This window comes from Oncorhynchus keta, chromosome 28, assembly GCF_023373465.1.
Source record: "Oncorhynchus keta strain PuntledgeMale-10-30-2019 chromosome 28, Oket_V2, whole genome shotgun sequence".
NCBI classification, from domain to species: domain Eukaryota; kingdom Metazoa; phylum Chordata; class Actinopteri; order Salmoniformes; family Salmonidae; genus Oncorhynchus; species Oncorhynchus keta.
This window is the reverse complement of record NC_068448.1, coordinates 36,614,447-36,634,608: the sequence shown is the minus strand read 5'-3', so window position 1 is coordinate 36,634,608 and position 20,162 is coordinate 36,614,447. Positions and strand designations below refer to the sequence as shown.

The 20,162-nt window shown below is 42.4% G+C and overlaps 1 long non-coding RNA gene across 1 annotated transcript; it reads left to right on the top strand.

Moving 5' to 3' along the window:
• The first annotated feature begins 16,071 nt into the window (after nucleotides 1-16,071).
• On the top strand, nucleotides 16,072-18,586 carry LOC118361230 (uncharacterized). The gene is made up of 3 exons (XR_004820966.2): nucleotides 16,072-16,548; nucleotides 16,975-17,141; nucleotides 17,836-18,586. It is a non-coding gene; the product is annotated as an uncharacterized LOC118361230 (long non-coding RNA).
• Nucleotides 18,587-20,162: the final 1,576 nt, after the last annotated feature.

The following is a 20,162-nucleotide window of genomic DNA, read 5'->3' as shown; positions in this document are numbered from 1 at the left end:
TAAGCCATTACATTTTGTGTTTTACCAAATTCGACACCCATTGAACTCCTTACAAAAACTCATTGCTTGGTGGGCGAAACAACGAAAACCGCCACCTGCTGGAGGGAGACAGGTTTTCCGCCAAATTGGGGCCTCTTCCGCTTTCTCTCTCGTTCAGTCATCCCTATGGAAAAAATGAATGGGGAAAGAATAGGGTTTTGGAATAAACGCAGAAAATAAGGTATGAGGTTAACACAGATTTGATAAAATTTGTTCTATAAAATAGCCTAATAGCAGTCAGTTAATATAACCATTATGAACTATGAAGCCTTTATGTGCTTTTTTTATTACATAAAGGCTTCAAAATTCACAAAGTTACTTTAGCTGATGAAGATGATCTTATAGAACCACTGGTATAAAGTACTTAAGTTGTTTTTGGGGTATTTGTATTTTTCTTTACTATTTATATTTTGGACAACTTTTACTTTACTACATTGCTAAAGAAAATGTATGTTTTACTCCATACATTTTCCCTGGCACCCAAAGTACTATTTTGAATGCCTAGCAGAACAGCAAAATGGTCTAATTCACGCACTTATCAAAAGAACATCGCTCGTCATCCCTACTGCCTCTGATCTGCTGGACTCACTAAACAAACATGCTTAGTTTGTAAATGATGTCTAAATGTTGGAGTGTGCCCCTGGCTGTCCTTAAATAAATAAAAAACAAGAAAATGGTGCTGTATGGTTTGCTTAATATAAGGAATTATACTTTTGATACTTAAGTATATTTTAGCAATCACATTTACTTTTGATACTTAAGTATATTTTAAACCAAAGACTTTTAGACTTTTACTGGGTGACTTTTACTTCAGTCATGTTCTACTAAGTTTTCTTTACTTTTACTCAAGTATGACAATTGGGTACTTTTTCCACCACTGAATAGAACAAAATGAATAAGATCTCCTAAGCCTGTGTTTGCCACAGACCTTTTTTCGGCGTTCATCCAAAAACCCTACAAAAATGGCATTTGTTTTCCCCATAGATTTTGTCCAACGAACCACGGCGGAGTTATCGCCTACAAAAAGGGACATGCTCAAACGTTTATTAACAACACTAGAACACTTAATGGGATATTCCTGGACTTTGGCATTGAAGCCCTTTATCTAGTACAATGACTGGAAGTTTAAGGTATCTGCTTGCAGTTACCATAGACTTCCAGTCATTGCACTATTTCTAGTTAGCAATTGCACCCCGAGACATGAAAATGGCATCCACAAGTTCATCGAACTATGGGGAAGTAGATAAAGGGCCAACATCCGGAAGTGTCTCAACACTTCCAATCATGAGTGGCCAAAAATAACCAACTGAAGCCACGCATCCATGAAACCACGCCTCCCAACCTGAGGAGGCCTTGACGTTACATTGCCTCTTAATCTCGGGTAGCCATACCTAGAAATCAAATTGTTGTCACACCTTTGGCGGTCTGGAGAATTTTCTAGGTTATTAGCCAAAATCTCTACAATGATTCACTGGCTTCCAGCAGCTATATTTTTTATTGGTTGTTACTTTTCAAGATGCCTCCCCCACATGGCTGTAGAAGGGGTGCTGTGTCTTATGTTCGTCACTGTTTTCTGACCGGGTAGGACACATTTTGCAGAGTTGTTACGTATACTAGTTTGCAACATTGCAGAAAATTGAAGAAAACCTGGAGGTAAAACATAATTCTGTTTTGCCTGAAGTGAACTTTATACACAAAATCGAGTCAATGAAGGCATTACAACTCCTCTGCTTGAACACTCTACAACAAAAAGAGACGTTATGGTGTGTGGTACTCTCAAGTGGCGCAGCGGTCTAAGGCACTGCATCTCAGTGCTGGAAGCGTCACTACAGATTCCAGGCTGTATCACAACTGTCCGTGATTGGGAGTCCCATAGGGCGGCGCACAATTGCCCCCTCTGACAATCTAGTGACTTTTCATAAAAGGATACAGACACATCTTAACTTACAAATGGGCAAATTTAGAAGTCTAAGGGGGACACTTACTCTGGTACAGTCCAATCAGTCTTAGGGCCATGGCCTTTCATACTGTAAGAAATACCAGTGTGGCTGTTATTGGTCCTTCTGTAGCTCAGTTGGTAGAGCATGGCGCTTGTAACGCCAGGGTAGTGGGTTCGATCCCCGGGACCACCCATACGTAGAATGTATGCACACATGACTGTAAGTCGCTTTGGATAAAAGCGTCTGCTAAATGGCATATATTATTATTGTGGATATATTCAATTATAACAACCATTTTGTACTCTCTGCTACTGTAGAACTACACACCTACTCATTGCAGGGTTTTTATTTATTTTGACTATTTTCTACATTGTAGAATTATCTTTATTTTTTTTATTTTGCCTTTATTTAACCAGGTAGGCAAGTTGAGAACAAGTTCTCATTTACAATTGCGATCTGGCCAAGATAAAGCAAAGCAGTTCGACACATACAACAACACGGAGTTACACATGGAGTAAAACAAACATACAGTCAATAATACAGTAGAAAAATAAGTCTATATACAATGTGAGCAAATTAGGTGAGATAAGGGAGGTAAAGGCAAAAAAAAAGGCCATGGTGGCGAAGTAAATACAATATTCATTGGCAGTCATTGGCAGCAGAGACCTGGAAGGAGAGGCGGCCAAAAGAAGAATCGGTTTTGGGGGTGACCAGAGAGATATACCTGCTGGAGTGTGTGCTTCAGGTGGGTGCTGCTATGGTGAGATAAGGGGGGACTTTACCTAGCAGGGTCTTGTAGTTGACCTGGAGCCAGTGGGTTTGGCGACGAGTATGAAGTGAGGGCCAGCCAACGAGAGCGTACAGGTTGCAGTGGTGGGTAGTATATGGGGCTTTGGTGACAAAACGGATGGAATGGTGATAGACTGCATCCAATTTATTGAGTAGGGTATTGGAGGCTATTTTGTAAATGACATCGCCGAAGTCGAGGATCGGTAAGATGGTCAGTTTTACGAGGGTGTGTTTGGCAGCATGAGAGAAGGATGCTTTGTTGCGAAAAAGGAAGCCAATTCTAGATTTAATTTTGGATTGGAGATGCTTAATGTGAGTCTGGAAGGAGAGTTTACAGTCTAACCAGACACCTAGGTATTTGTAGTTGTCCAAATATTCTAAGTCAGAACCGTCCAGAGAAGTGATGCTGGACGGGCGGGCAGGTGCAGCGATCTGTTGAAGAGCCTGCATTTAGTTTTACTTGTATTTAAGAGCAGTTGGAGGCCACGGAAGAAGAGTTGTATGGCATTGAAGCTCGTCTGGAGGGTTGTTAACAGTGTCCAAAGAAGGGCCAGAAGTACACACAATGGTGTCGCCTGCGTAGAGGTGGATCAGAGACTCACCAGCAGCAAGAGCAACATAAATGATGTATACAGAGAAGAGAGTCGGCCCAAGAATTGAACCCTGTGGCACCCCATAGAGATTGCCAGAGGCCCAGACAACAGGCCCTCCGATTTGACACACTGAACTCTATCAGAGAAGTAGTTGGTGAACCAGGCGAGGCAATCATTTGAGAAACCAAGGCTTTCGAGTCTGCCGATGAGGATGTGGTGATTGACAGAGTCGAAAGCCTTGGCCAGGTCAATGAATATGGCTGCACAGTATTGTTTCTTATCGATGGCGGTTAAGATATCATTTAGGACCTTGAGCATGGCTGAGGTGCACTCATGACCAGCTCTGAAACCAGATTGCATAGCGGAGAAGGTGCGATGGGATTCGAAATGGTCGGTAATCTGTTTGTTGACTTGGCTTTCGAAGACCTTAGAAAGGCAGGGTAGGATAGATATAGGTCTGTAGCAGTTTGGGTCTAGAGTGTCTCCCCCTTTGAAGAGGGGGATGACCGCAGCTGCTTTCCAATCTTTGGGAATCTCAGATGAGAGGAAAGAGAGGGTGAACAGGCTAGTAATAGGGCTTGCAACAATTTCGGCAGATAATTTTAGAATGAAAGGGTCTGGCTTGTCTTGCCCTGCTGATTTGTAGGGGTGCAGATTTTGCAGCTCTTTCAGAACATCAGCTGACTGGATTTGGGAGAAGGAGAAATGGGGAAGGCTTGGGCGAGTTGTTGTGGGGGGTACAGTGCAGTTGACCGGAGTAGGGGTAGCCAGGTGGAAAGCATGGCCAGCTGTAGAAAAATGCTTATTGAAATTCTTGATTATAGTGGATTTATCGGTGGTGACAGAGTTTCCTATCCTCAGTGCAGTGGGCAGCTGGGAGGAGGTGTTCTTATTCTCCATGGACTTAACAGTGTCCCAGAACCTTTTTGAGTTTGTGTTGCAGGAAGCACATTTCTGCTTGAATAAGCTAGCCTTGGCTTTATTAACTGCCTGTGTATATTGGTTTCTAACTTCCCTGAAAAGGTACATATTACGGGGGCTGTTCGATGCTAATGCAGAACGCCATAGGATGTTTTTGTGTTGGTTAAGGGAAGTCAGGTCTGGAGAGAACCAAGGGCTATATCTGTTCCTGGTTCTAAATTTCTTGAATGGGACATGCTTATTTAAGATGTTGAGGAAGGCATTTAAATAAAAAAAACAGGCATCCTCTACTGACGGGATGAGGTCAATATCCTTCCAGGATACCCGGGCCAGGTCGATTAGAAAAGCCTGCTCGCTGAAATGTTTTAGGAAGCGTTTGACAGTGATGAGTGGAGGTCGCTTGACAGCTGACCCATTACGGATGCAGGCAATGAGGCAGTGATCGCTGAGATCTTGGTTGAAAACAGCAGAGGTGTATTTAGAGGGCAAGTTGGTTAGGATGATATCTATGACCGTGCCCGTGTTTATGGCTTTGGGGTGGTACTTGGTAGGTTCATTGATCATTTGTGTGAGATTCAGGGCATCAAGCTTAGATTGTAGGATGGCTGGGGTGTTAAGCATGTTCCAGTTTAGGTCACCTAGAAGCACAAGCTCTGAAGATAGATGGGGGCAATCAGTTCACATATGGTGTCCAGAGCATAGCTGGGGGCAGAGGGTGGTCTGAGAGAGGGTGGTCGGGATATAGGAGTGGAGCTAGGCACTGCAGGGCCTGGATTCACCTCTACATCACCAGAGGAACAGAGGAGGAGTAGGATAAGGGTACGACTAAAAGCTATGTATCATCGTGAAGACATCTCAACGATGAAATAGCACATATAGAATCTAGTAGTAACGAAGAAAATGTTAAACAAATCTAAAATATATTTTAGACTTTAGATTTTTCAAAGTAGTTTGCCTTGATGACAGCTTTGCACTCTTGGTATTCTCTCAACCAGCTTCATGAGGAATGCTTTTCCAAATGTCTTGAAGGAGTTCCCACAGATGCTGAGCACTTGTTAGCTGCTTTTCCTTGAATCTGCAGTCTAATTCTGTAAGGGTCCTGTGTGTAGCTGGTGTAGAGAGTCAGGCGCAGGACAGCAGATATGAGTAATCAACGTACTTTACTCAAAAAGACAAAGTAACATCACAAGCCCACAAAGACAGACCGAAATACAATAAACAATCACACACAAACACAACATGGGAAACAGAGGGTTAAATAATAAACAAGTAATTGGTTGAGTGAAGCCAGGTGTATTAGACAAAGACAGAACAAATGGAAAATGAAAAGTGGATCGGCGGTGGCTAGAAAGCCGGTGACGCCAAACGCAGCCCGAACGAGGAGAGGGACCGACTTCGGTGGAAGTCGTGACAGTACCCCCCTTGACGCACGGCTCTAGCAGCGCGCAGACACCGACCTCGGGGTCGACCCGGAGGATTAGGCGCAGGCCGATCCGGATGAAGACGGTGGAAATCCCGCAGCAACGAAGAGTCCAGGATGTCCTCCACCGGCACCCAGCATCTCTCCTCCGGACCGTACCCCTCCCACTCCACGAGAGACACCTCGAGTCCAGGATGGTTTGAACAGCATACGCCGGGATTAATACGATAATCAGGGGGAAGCTGTAACCTGTAGCATATCTCGTTCAGTCACCTCAGGACTTTAAATGGCTCCACAAACCGCGGACCCAGCTTCCGGCAGGGCAGGCGGAGGGGCAGGTTTCGGGTCGAGAGCCAGACCCGGTCCCCCGGTGCGAACACCGGGATGGTGTATTGCTGTGGTAGCCATGCTGGTGAAGTGTGACTTGAATTCTAATTAAATCACAGACAGTGACACCAGCAAAGCACCCCCTGACCCTCACACCTCCTCCTCCATGCTTTATGGTGGAAAATACACATGTAGAGATCATCCGTTCACCCATACCGCGTCTCACAAGACAAGGTGGTTGGAACCAAAAATCTCAAATTTGGACTCCAGACCAAAGGACAATTTTCCACTGGTCTAATGTCCATTGCTCGTGTTTCTTGGCCCAGGCAAGTCTCTTCTTATTATTGGTGTCCTTTAGTAGTGGTTTCTTTGCAGAAGTTTGACCATAAAGGCCTGATTCACACAGTCTCCTCTGAACAGTTGATGTTGAGATGTGTCTGTTACCTGAACTCTGTGAAGCATTTATTTGGGCTGCAATTTCTGAGGCTGGTAACTCTAATGAACTTATCCTCTGCAGCAGAGGTAACTCTGGGTCTTCCTTTCCTGTGATCTGTGTGATCTTCACGTCATAAAGTAATGATGGACTGTTGTTTCTCTTTACTTATTTGAGCTGTTCTTGCCATAATATGGACTTGGTATTTTACCAAATAGGGCTATCTTCTGTATTCTACCCCTACCTTGTCACAACACAACAGATTGGCTGAAACGCATTAAGAAGGAAAGAAATTCCACAAATTAACTTTTAAGAAGGCACACCTGTTGAAATTCATTCCAGTACCTATAATGTAAATGTAAATGTACCTCATGATGCTGGTTGAGAGAATGCTAAGAGTGTGCAAAGATGTCATCAAGGCAAATGGTGGCTATTTGAAGAATCTCAAATATAAAATCTATTTTGATTTGTTTTAACACTTTTTTGGTTCCCAAATGATTCCATGTGTGTTATTTCATATTTTTGATGTCTTCACTATTATTTTACAATGTAGAAAATAGTTTAAAAAATTAAGAAAAACCATTGAATGAGTAGGTGTTCTAAAACTTTTCACCAGTGGTGTACATGCAGGTAGAGTTATTAATGTGACTATGCATAGATAATAATAGAGAGTAGCAGCAGTGTAAATGAGGGGTGGGGGCAATGCAAATAGTCTGGGTAGCCATTTGATTAGATGTTCAGGAGTCTAATGGCTTGGGGTAGAAGCTGTTTTGAAGCCTCTTGGGCCTAGACTTGGCGCTCTGGTACTGCTTGCTATGCTGTAGCAGAGAGAACAGTCTTTGACTAGAGTAGCTGGAGTCTGACAATTTTAGGGCCTTCCTCTGACACAACCTGGTATAGAGGTCCTGGATGGCAGGAAGCTTGGCCCCAGTGATGTACTGGACCCTACGCACTTCCCTCTGTAATACCTTGTGGTCAGAAAGTGAGCAGTTACCATACCAGGCAGTGATGCTCTCGATGGTGCAGCTGTAGAACCTTTTGAGGATCTGAGGACCCATGTCAAATCTTTTCAGTCTTCTGAGGGGTAATAGGTTTTGTCGTGCCCTCTTCACGACTGTCTTAGTGTGCTTGGACCATGTTAGTTTGTTGGTGATGTGGACACCAAGGAACTTGAAGCTCTCAATCTGCTCCACTACAGCCCTGTCGATGAGAATAGGGGCATGCTCGGTCCTCCTTTTCCTGTAGTCCATGATCCTCTCCTTTGTCTTGATCACGTTGAGGGAGAGGTTGTTGTCCTGGCACCATATGGCCAGGTCTCTGACCTCCTCCCTATAGGCTGCCTCGTTGTTGTCGGTGATCAGGCATACCAATGTTGTGTCATCGGCAAACTTAATGATGGTGTTGAAGTCATGCAGTCATGAGTGAATAGGGAGTACAGAAGAAGACTGAGCATCAGCGTGTCGGATGTGTTGTTACCAACCTTTACCACCTGGAGGCGGCCCGACAGGAAGAACAGAATCCAGTTGCAGAGGGAGGTGTCCCAGGGTCCTTGGCTTAGTGTTGAGCTTTGAGGGCACTATGGTGTTGAACGCTGAGCTGTAGTCAATGAATAGCATTCTCACATAGGTGTTCCTTTTGTCCAGGTGGGAAAGGGCAGTGTGGAGTGCAATAGAGATTGCATCATCTGTGGATCTGTTGGGGCAGTATGCACATTTGAGTGGGTCTAGGGTTTCTGGGATAATGGTGTTGATGTGAGCCATGACCAGCCTTTCAAAGCACTTCATGGCTACAGACGTGAGTGCTACTGGTTGGTAGTCATTTAGGCAGGTTACCTTGGTGTTCTTGGGCACAGGGACAATGGTGGTCTGTTTGAAACATGTTGGTATTACAGACTTAGACAGGGAGAGGTTGAAAATGTTGGTGAAGACACTTGCCAGTTGGTCCTCGCATGCTTGGAGTACACATCCTGGTAATCCGTCTGGCCCGATGACCTGTTTTAAGATCTTGCTCACATCGGCTATGGATAGCGTGATCACACAGTCGTCCAGAACAGCTGGTGCTCTCATGCATGCTTCAGTGTAGCTTGCCTCGAGGTGAGAATAAAAGGCATTTAGCCCATCTGGTAGGCTGGAGTCACTGAGCAGCTCACGTCTTGGTTTTTCTTTGTAGTCCCTAATAGTTTGCAAGCCCTGCCACATCCGATGAGCTTCGGATCCGTTGTAGTACGATTCGATCTTAGTCTTAGTCTTGTATTGACGCTTTGCCTGTTTGATGGTTTGTCAGGGGGCATAGATGTATTTCTTATAAGCGGTAGCTCTAACCTTAAGCTCAGTCCGGATGTTGCCTGTAATCCATTGCTCCTGGTTGGGGTATGTTCATACGGTCACTGTGGGGACGACGTCATCAATGCACTTATTGATGAAGCCAGTGACTGATATGGTGTACTCCTCAATGCCATTGGAAGAATCTCGTAACATATTCCAGTCTGTGCTAGAAAAACAGTCCTGTAGCTTAGTATCTGCTTCATCTGACCACTTTTTTATTGACTGAGTCACTGGTGCTTCCAGATGTAATTTTTGCTTGTAAGCAGGAATCAGGAGGATATAGTTATGGTCAGATTTGCCAAATGGAGGGTGAGGGAGAACGCGTCTATGTGTGTGAAGTAAAGGTGGTCTAGAGTTATGAATAAGAGGCTGCTGTTCTATCCTGCCGATAGTGTAAAACCCAAAAGCTGTATGTATGCTGTTCATGTCGTTGTTCAGCCACAACTTGGTGAAACATAAGATATTATAGTTTTTAATTTCCTGTTGGTAGTTTAATCTTGCTCGTAGGTCATCGATTTTATTTTCATATGATTGCATGTTTGCCAATAGAACGGATGCAGTGGGGGTTTACTCACTCGCCTTCGTATTTTCAGAAGGCAGCCCGACCTCCGCCCCCTTTTTCTCCATCTTCTCTTCATGCAAATTACTGGGATTTGGGCCTGTTCCCAAGAAAGCAGTATATTCTTCACGTCGGACTCGTTAAAGCAAAAAGCTTCTACCAGTTTGTGGTGAGAAATCGCTGTTCTGATGTCCAGAAGTTATTTTCGGTCATAATAGATGGTAGCACCAACATTATGTATAAAATAAGTTTAAAAATAAGTTACAAACAACTAAAAAAAAATCTATTAACGAAATAACACAGTTGGTTAGGAACACGTAAAACGTCAGCCATCCTCCCCTGCGCCATGACACAGATACATCAATATAGTCTGCGGTACTTAATGACATGTTATGAATAACACTGTGTACAGGCAGCAATTCTGAGCAGTTGCCAAGAGGATTCAGTCTCCTCTTGATATAGTTCAGATATTGAACACAAGATGGAGACAAAGCATTAAATAACATTATGGGTGGTCTCTTACTCTGAATAAATCTCTCTCTCTGTGTGTGTGTGTGTGTGTGTGTGTGTGTGTGTGTGTGTGTGTGTGTGTGTGAGAGAGAAGGGGGGGGGACAGTGAGGAAGAGAGATCATTATCTGATGACCCATTTAGAAGGTTGAACTTAGACATTCTTTTTCTGATGTAGAATTGTATATACACTTACGGTATACCCATTTACAGCCAGTTAAGTTATCTTGCTTTTATAACTAGATACATGTAAGCCTGTAGCAGTTTAAATAATTCAGTTAGCCTTTAACTGAGATGTTTCAGCAATAATTCAGTAATGTAAACAGAGGAAATATATCCAGTACCAGTCAAAAGTTTGGATACACCTACTCATTCAAGGGTTTTTCTTTATTTTGACTATTTTCTACATTGTAGAATAATAGTGAAGACATAAAAACTATGAAATAATACATATGGAATCATGTAGTAACCAAAAAAGTGTTAAACAAATCTAAATATATTTTATATTAAAGAATCTTCACAGTAGCCACCTGGAATGCATTTCAATTAACAGGTGTGCCTTGTTCAAAATTATTTTGGGGGAATTTGTTTCCTTCTTATTAATGCATTTGAGCCAATCAGTTGTATTGTGACAAGGTAGTGGTGGTATACAGAAGATAACCCTATTTGGTAAAAGACCAAGTCCATATTATGTCAAGAACAGCTCAAATAAGCAAAGATAAATGACAGTCCATCATTACTTTCAGACATGAAGGTCAGTCAATACGGAACATTTCAAGAACTTTGAAAGTTTCTTCAAGTGCAGTCGCAAAAACTGACTCTCATGAGGACTGCCACAGGAAAGGAAGACCCAGATTTACCTGCTGCAGAGAACAAGTTCATTAGAGTTAAATGCACCTCAGATTGCAGCCCAAATAAATGCTTCACAGGGTTCAAGTAACAGACACATCTCAACATCAACTGTTCAGAGGAGATGGTGTGAATCAGGTCTTCATGGTCAAATTGCTGCAAAGAAACCACTACTAAAGGACACCAATAATAAGAAGAGACTTGCTTGGGCCAAGAAACATGAGCAAGACCGGTGGAAATCTGTCCTTTGGTCTGATGAGTGCAAATTTTAGAATTTTGGTTCTACCCGCCTTGTCTTTGTGAGACGCAGAGTAGGTTAACGGATGATCTCCGCATGTGTGGTTCCCACCATGAAGCATGGAGGAGGAGGTGTGATGGTGCTTTGCTGGTGACACTGTCAGTAATTTATTTAGAATTCAAGGCACACTTAACCAGAATAGAATAGCTACCACAGCATTCTGCAGCGATACGCCATCCCATCTGGTGTGTGCATCGTGAGACTATCGTTTTTTTTTTGTAACAGTATTTTTATTGGAATTTCACAATTTTCACCCATATTAAGAGATACAACAACAGAGACAAAGCACACAGAAAAAAAACAAGAAAAACAGCACCCACTTACACATATCTACGCGTATATATACACACATACACACATATATATATATATATATATACACACACACACACACACACACACACACACACACACACACACACACACACACACACACACACACACACACATACACACACATACATATATCTACATACACTCATGCATATACACACATATACGCGTACGCACACACACACATACACACCCATACATACGTACACCATTTTCCTCTTCCCGCTCGGTGCTTCTCTCACCCCATCACCATCATTGCATCTCTCAATACATACATTTTAAACAAACTTACAAACAGAAATTAAACAAAAAAGCTCAGTTTAAACCAAGAGGTTAGGTTCCACACATGGAACGTACAGTGTAGTTCTGAAATACATAGATCCCTGCCATTCTAAGAGAATCCTTGCAGCATAATAGCTGATACCTCAGGTTCTAGGTAATTTATTTAGATAAGGTTCCCATACTTTGTAGAACTGGTCTGTTTTAGAATGCAATGTACATGTCAGATATTCCAGCGGCACCCGTTGAAATAGTATTTTAGGCCAATCTTTAATTGAAGGAACCTTATCACTAATCCACTGTAAAATGATGTTTTTCGTCGCTGTGAAGGCAAGGATGTTGTAAAGCCTCCTTTTACCCACAGAAGTAACATGCCTACTAGGGAGACCTAACAGTAAAGAAACTGGGTCCAATTCTAGATCAACCCCTAGGATCTTTTTAATTTCTTGCAGAACACCAGACCAGTATCTTTGTATTTTGGTACATGACCATAAACAATGTGTTAGGGTGCCTGTATCAGTTTTGCATTTAAGACACTGAGGGTAAGAGGAAGTGGGGCTAAAAGCATGTCTGCGATTTGGGGATATATGCAATCTGTGTATTATTCTTAATTGGATTGCTCTAGTACGATTACATATTTTGTTTTTGCATATCTCCAAATGTCCTCCCACATCTCTTCGTCAATAGTAACAGACAATTATTTCTCCCACACTTGTTTCACCCTCTGTGTGTTGACAGCAGAAATGGACCTTAAAGTATCATAAAACAGACTTACAGACATTTTCCTTTGTGGGAAAAAAAAGCATTCTTTCAATGACAGACACATCAGGGTTACCAATTAATGTGGTGCTCTTCAGAATATAATGTCTTACTTGTAGGAAGCGGAAAAAGTCCTGCTTTGGGAGTCGATATTTCTCGACCATCTGCTCAAATGACAACAAAATCTTATCGGCAAATAAGTCATTTAGCCTGCGTATGCCCTTATTATGCCAAAAGTTAAAGCCAGCATCCAGCAATCCTGGACTGAAATCTGGGTTGTTAAGAATTGGGGTAAGAGCAGAGGTTAGTCTGGACCTTCCCAGGAAGCGGTGAACTGACCTCCATACTTTGAGTGTGTTAAGTGTAACGGGATTATTGCAGTGATCTTCTACAGACTTGAAACTTATGAAAAATAAAAGATCCTGTAAGGGTTATTTTGAAAGAGAAGTCTCAATGTCTAACCAAATAGAGGAGTCATCATGTGTGATCCAGTCAGAAATATAACAAAGGTGGGCACACCATTGATAGAACCTGATATTGGGCAGGTCCAAGCCGCCCATAGAACTTGGCAGCTGCAATATTGCCATGTTAAGTCTTGGCTTGCGTTTACTCCATATAAAGGAACTTAGCCATCCATTTACATCCTTTATTACCTTATAGGAGAGTAATACTGGGATCATTTGGATTGGGTAAAGTAGTCTAGGTAAAATGTTCATTTTCAAGATGGATATTCTACCCAACCAAGAAATCGGGAGAGAGTTCCAGCGCTCCAGATCCTGTCTTATTGTATCAAACAAGGGAACAAAATTGGCTTTGTACATTTGCTGGAATTTAGGAGTTACAAATATACCCAGATACATGAAACCTGAGGGAGACCATTTAAAAGGGAAGGAGGGAGAAGTATTAGGTACAGAGTGTAGGCTACCAAGTGGCATAGCCTCTGACTTAGTTAGGTTCATCTTGTAGCCTGAGAATTCGCTGAATAATTCAATACTATTAATAAGAGATGTAATTGAAGTCTCGGGACTAGAGATGAATATCAGGACATCATCAGCATACAAGCTTATTTTATGGTGACTATCATGTGTTATTCAAACAGGACAATGACCCAACACAAGGAAAAGCAGCCAACAAGTGCTCAGCATGTGGGAACTCCTCCAAGACTTTTGGAAAAGCATTCCAGGTGAAGCTGGTTGAGAGAATGCCAAGAGTGTGCAAAGCTGTCAAGGCAAAGGGTGGCTACTTTGAAGAATCTAAAATATATTTTTATTTGTTTAGCACTTTTTTGGTTACTACATGATTCCATATTTGTTATTTCATAATTTTGATGCCTATACTATTATTCTACAATGTAGAAAATAGGAATAATAAAGAATAACCCTTAAATGAGTAGGTGTGTCCACACTTTTGACTGTTACTGCATGTTACAAAAAGTTATTTTAAATAATTGATTTCAACGTAGAAAATAGTACAATTAAAAAACCCTTCAAATCATATCAAATACATTTTTATTGGTCACGTACACATGGTTAGCAGATGTTAATGAAAGAGTAGCGAAATGCTTGTGCTTCCAGTTCGGACCGTGCAGTTATATCTAACAAGTAGGCTTAGGCTATTTTTATGTGCAATTGTGTATTTAGAATCAGAAACATGACATTATGGTCTCTCTGGCACTACAGGTCATATGACCACTGGGCACCTCATTTGGACTGCACTGGCTGCTGTAAAAGAATCAGTGAGAGATTCTGAGAAGTAGAAGATAACTTACATTCAGCTAGACTTACGTTCTATATATTCTGATGACAGTATAATCCTTTTCGATTGCGCTTGTCATTTTCACTCTCACTACTCAGCTTCACTCATGTTGTATGAGGTTCTGGTTCACACACCAGACTAATTAGTCCCTATCCCAATATCCTTTTGCTATATGAAGCTTTACAAAGCGGTCACCTGCTACGGTTTTGTTAAAAAGCTGAGAGCAAAATGGAAAGAGAGAGAGAGATACAGGTTGATTGAGAAGGTAGCCCACCTTTTCAAGAAAGGTCACAATGAGAGGAAGACATCCATTCTCTACAGTACATGCCAAGGGGCCACAGCCCCTAATGAGGCTTCCCAAATAAATTAAAGGTGTCCTCTCAAAGGCGCTCCTCTCGTTCGCTACTTAAAGATAATTAATTATTGGTATCAAATCAATGATTCTATCGCTCAGTGCCTCTTGGTTAAGGCGGTGCAGACAGGTACAAGTGTTAATCCCAAATGGCAGGCTATTTACTTCGTGCACTACTTTTATCGAGGCCCAACAGAGGAGTGCACTATGTATAGGTAACAGGGTGCCATTTGGGACACACAGGGAGACAGTGGCATTTAGATCTGATTAATGAAGTGAACTTCCCTACAGCCTCCGCGGTGTCACCGAAAATCTATCCCATTTCAAAGTGACCTCGGGGTTCGAGGGAACAGTTTATGCACTCAGCATCCAAATGCACGAAACATTAGCCTCCATAGCGGGTAGCTATGATTGTTGTCTTGCTGCAGAAGCAAATTATTTGTACTTGTTTTCATTAATCCGGTTGTTTTTGTGTGTGTAAAGTACGTTGGATTTAAAAATATAAAAAAATCTGACATGCCTTATGGAAACAGCTAACGTCATTCAAGTTTCCAAATGTCAACAAAACACACTAGACACGATGGGATCGTCTAAAATGAATTATGCGAGAAATGGCAGTGGAAATTACTTGATGCCTAAATATTTATTAAATAACCATCCTATCAAAGTCAATTTGGAGTCGAGGTGATATGTTGTGTGGTCCTCCCACTACGACTCGGGAAAGAATGCAGTTTATTAGGTTACAGATTAAATAAATGAAACTTCACAGGGTGGTGAAAGTGCAAGGTGATGAGCTTGATGCTCATATTCTGGTGACATATGCTTGGCTGACGTTTTACCAATAATCACTCTGTTGTCTGTAATTATGTAGGCTAACCTACCTGCAGAGTGGGCACATTCACTATATAACACCATTGAGACAAAACCATCAGTGTAGTTGAGCATGTGATGGAAACCCATTTATGCCGTCTTTTCTATTCGGTACTTAGGAATTTAACCGCAAAAGTTATTTGGATGTGCACTACGTCAAATGAACAGTCTTATCTGCAGTAAGTCAATTTGATGGAAAATGTGCGTATTGTTTTATACCGATTTTAGAATATTTGCATGTAAAGCTGCTCGCCAATTGGAATGGAAACCTAGCTACGGACATAATACGAGGCAAGCTATAATGACACTTATACCAATTCAAATTACTTCTCGGTCTATGAAGGGATGATGATTAAAGATGATACATATAAAGGCTATTTGTAGGTCTTCTAAGAAGACTTTAGTTAAACAGTACTTAACATGCATTCAACAGGGCCCTGTAGAACAATTTGACCATTTCCACGTCTCATATCGGTATAATATGCACTGGGCATGAATGGTTGAGTACCATCTAGAAAAAATGACTCCCCCGTCTTGCACATATTTCAATAATTGTAATCGATGAATATTTGGTTATAGAGGGATAACAAAACACACGTTGTACGAACAAACTTTAAGGTCACTCACAATTCCACTAAGAACCGGTGTCAGAGATAAGAAAACGCTGGTTCTTATGTGGCCCAGTGCAATTTCAGGAAGGATGAACGACACAGGAAAGTTTAACAATACTTTATTTGTAAAATGTAGGAAGTAGCTCTTAAAAATGGTGGTACAAAAATGCGCAATGTCTCTTAAAATATATATATATTTTTAAATCAAAAATAGCATTTCCTCCCCAAAAAAATGAACGACTGCGTAAAATCCCAAAATAAATATTAAATTTCCAACAGTCAATACTCATCCACATGTCGCCTCTGTCGACTGTTCCTCCACTTTTGGTGACGCCCTTTCTCCTTTGAATTTCTTTCTCAACTCACATTCGTACTCTGGAAGAAGGCAGTGTAACGTTTGGTTTTTCACCAACAAAGAATTCAGCAGGAGAAGTTCCACCCCATTAGTTTTCAATGAGGGCACGCAGAGAAACGTGTTGGGGATTGTGGCGAGAAACCTTCTAGCGGAGCAGTAGAAAAAGTTGAGCTCTGCTCTATTTTATGCGAAGCGTTGTCAAGAAGATGCCTCGCCTCTGGTCTAAAACCCACTGTAAGTATCCGAATCAGATTGGTAGCACAGCTTACCAGGCGACACCAACACTATCAACACACGAGTTATCACCCACTCTTCGTTACACTAGTCTGTTTGCCTTCTTTGCCTACCTGGCCAGACAATAGCATGGCTCACTCTTGAGGAGGCCCTACTGTGCTGCTTTACTCAGCCTTGCAGCCATGTACTTAACTTAGCTGGTCCATCGTTTGTCTAATTTGCTCATTCATGTTGGTCGTGGAGTAGTGCATGAGAGATTTTAGCATACCACTCTTTTTTTAGGGGGGGCTATATGCCCACTAGTAAATCAATAAATTCCAATTGGTTGTGTGGTCTGAAATGTGTTCCTGTGTATGGTCTCCTGTTTGTTTGTTTGTGTGTGGTTGTGTGTGTGTGTGTGTGTGTGTTGGCGAGCATGTGTCACAGTGTGTTAGCATCCAAGGGAGAAAACGTGTTACTTCCGCTTGTCATCCTCCTCTCGTCCGCTGTCAGGCGTGAGGAGACAGTGATGCAATGCGTCCCGCTCCCTGTCCCAGAAGCCCTGTCACCTGAAGGAAGTGGCATTAACTACCCTGGACAGCCAGCCACCACTGGTAGTTCTACTACTCACATTAGACTCGACTCTTGTTCTCCCTTCCTCTCTCTCTCTCACCCTCCCTTGCTTTTTCACTATTGTCCCCCCTCTCTCTCTCCCTCCCTCCCCCATCTATCTTTCTCTCCCCATCTATCCCGTTGCTCTCCCTTCTGTCCCACTCCACCCTCCTTCCCCTCTCCATCCCCCTCTCTGGTCCTGTCCAATGGCCCAAAACACACAAGTTTTGAATGGCATAGAGAGAGAGCCAACTGTCATCATTTATCATAGTTAACATTAGATTTGCTAATGATGAATCATCTTTATCCAACATAATAAATATGATATGCAACAATAGTGCGTCAGCACATTAAACACATGTGGCACATCTTGCTCCAAATCAAAGGTTACAACATCACATATCCATCGAGATGTGTGCCTCAAGAAAAGAAAAGAAAAACAGATCCCTGCAATAACATGTGAACAGCAGGCAGCACCCAGTCAAGATAATTCACTGATATGCCATTCACTCCCATGAATGACAAATAGTAGTTTTATTATCTCACATTTACATTCCAGATGTGCCTTGCTTTATTACACACTTTCTCTTCTTCTCCTGCTATCAAAGTGTTGCATCATTAAGCGGGATAATGCCATTTTTACAAAGCTGACAGACTCTTTTGTTTTTGTTTTACAATTCATTTTATGAGCACCAGGGCTGCTGTTGTGGAATCGTGATGAAACCATATGGAGACTGGGCGGCGTAAATGACTTCTTAGGAGTGCAGCGAGATGTGAAGGACGGACTGACAGGAGACGGGAGCGCGGCGAGCACACTAATGAGCTACATGCTTCACACCGAGACACGGGGGAGAGAGAGAACGAGAGTGAGAGAGAGAGAGAGAGGTGGAGGGAGGAGGGAAAGGGGTAGTGAGAGGAGGACAGAAAAAAAGATGGAGAGAAGAGAGGGGGATGAGGATGAGAGTGAGTGGTGGAGAGAAGGGGTGAGAAAGAAAGGGGGAGAGAAGAAGAGAGAGATGGGATGGAACAGTAAAGTTTGTTAGTTGTGTGGGCCTGCCATTTCGCAACATGAGCATCCAACAAAATACCTTTGAGACTTTAAGTGCATTATGTTTTGTCTCTGTAAAGTGTTAATGCTACCTGTATAGTTGGGAACGGGTTGTTAAAAGAGAAGTTATACTATATAGCCATCTCATGCTAAATATAGGTGAGTGATGAGTAGTCACAGAATCTGGCCGAAAGACTAGTGTAATGAAGAGTGGGTGGTAATGGGTGTGTTGATTGTGTTTGCTCTTAGTGGAATAGTGAGTGACCATAACGTGTGTGTGTGTGTAGCGTGTGTGTTTGTTATCCATCTGTCACCAAATATTTATCTTTAAAAAATTAATTAGATATGTGCCATACAGGCGGAGTAATTTTTTGATCAATAATACCATTTCTGTTTGAAGCCGTCTCCTCTGAGCTGATGAATGTAGCCATTTAAATCTCTCTCTCTTCCTGTTTTACTGGCGATAAGAGTTCATTACTACAAGGACTCTCTTATTCACTCATTAATGTAGAAGTCCTCCATTTCAAGCCAGAGAGCTTGGCTAAGTCGCAAATTGCTTGTCCCCGTAATACTTTATTAGGATCTGTAAGTGGGCACTCTCTCTTTTAAACTCACTTTCAGTAGAACTCAGTCAATCAATCACATACTCGGTCTCTCGCTCGCTTGTGCCCACGCACGGACACGCATAAACACACGTGCACGCACACACAGACACATGCACGCACAGACACATGCACGCACCTCTTAATCGGTGACTGCTGTAGACCAGGAACACCACATGGTGCTATCCTTTCCCTCTTTCCTCTGCACATTGTGATGTCATCAGAGAGAGAGAAAGCAAGAGAGAGGAAGAGAGGGAAATGCCAAGGGCTTCAGCTAGATTTTGACAGAGTATGGGGGGATTCTAATGTAGTTGGGATTAAATGGCATATTTCTGTCAACAACTTGAGGCAGGCTGCTGTAAGTGATGAAACACAAAGCTAAGACAATGGAACAGATTAAGATCAGGGGCCTTTATGTGCACCACCTTGCAATGATCATGACTCACTGGAAATTGAGTCAAGACTGATGGACAGATGGATGATGACGAACTGAAAAGGTAGCACTTTTGGAAAACCTTTTGTTTTGGTTCCAGCTAGAACCTTTTCACCCAATGCAGAACCCTTTCAGAACCCTTTGATGAAACAATCAACACGCGTGATAGTCAGTAGAAAAGTTTGTCCGCATGGGTGAGAGCGGATGTTCAATTGAAGCGGAAGCTATACCGTTTTATGAGTTGTCACCGCCATGTCAAAATTCCAAATCTTCTATCTATGGCAATGATCTGTCCCTGTCGGTGTCTAGATTCAACTGGGGAGAGGGTGAGCTGACAAAAGAGAGTGCCAGGTACTGCACACGCTTTGATCCCATAGTGTGGGAGGATGGTGGGATCTCCTCGGATACAAAATGGACTCCCTGCGGTCTCAATTACCCAGCAACCCATTGATATTATGGCTGCCTCTTCTCTCCACCGTGCTACAGCAACACCAGGACTGCTCAGGCTCACTCATTGACTCCGCCACTATACCACAGAGATCAAACACACTCAGTATTTCATGATAGTGGATCTCCTGAAGGAATTGGTGATGACTAATACTGCTGCTCATCATCGTCTCACTGCTCAGCCCAGATAACTTCGACTGACCCGAGGTGCATCAGAAGCAACAACTGATCACAATTATCCAGAACCTGGAAGGAAGATACCATCAAAGTAATGTTTTGATGTTTTTTTGACAGAACATACACGACCAACAACCAAAACATATCAGGGTTTTTAATAGTTTTGGACAACACTGGGGTTTAGATAACTCAACTGACTTGTGTAACAGGGTAGATTCTGTCCATTCCTCACTGGGCTCGAACCAGAAATCTCCTGTTCCTAACAATAACTCAGCACTCTAGTCAACGTTACTTGTCATACAGCAAAAGACTTGGC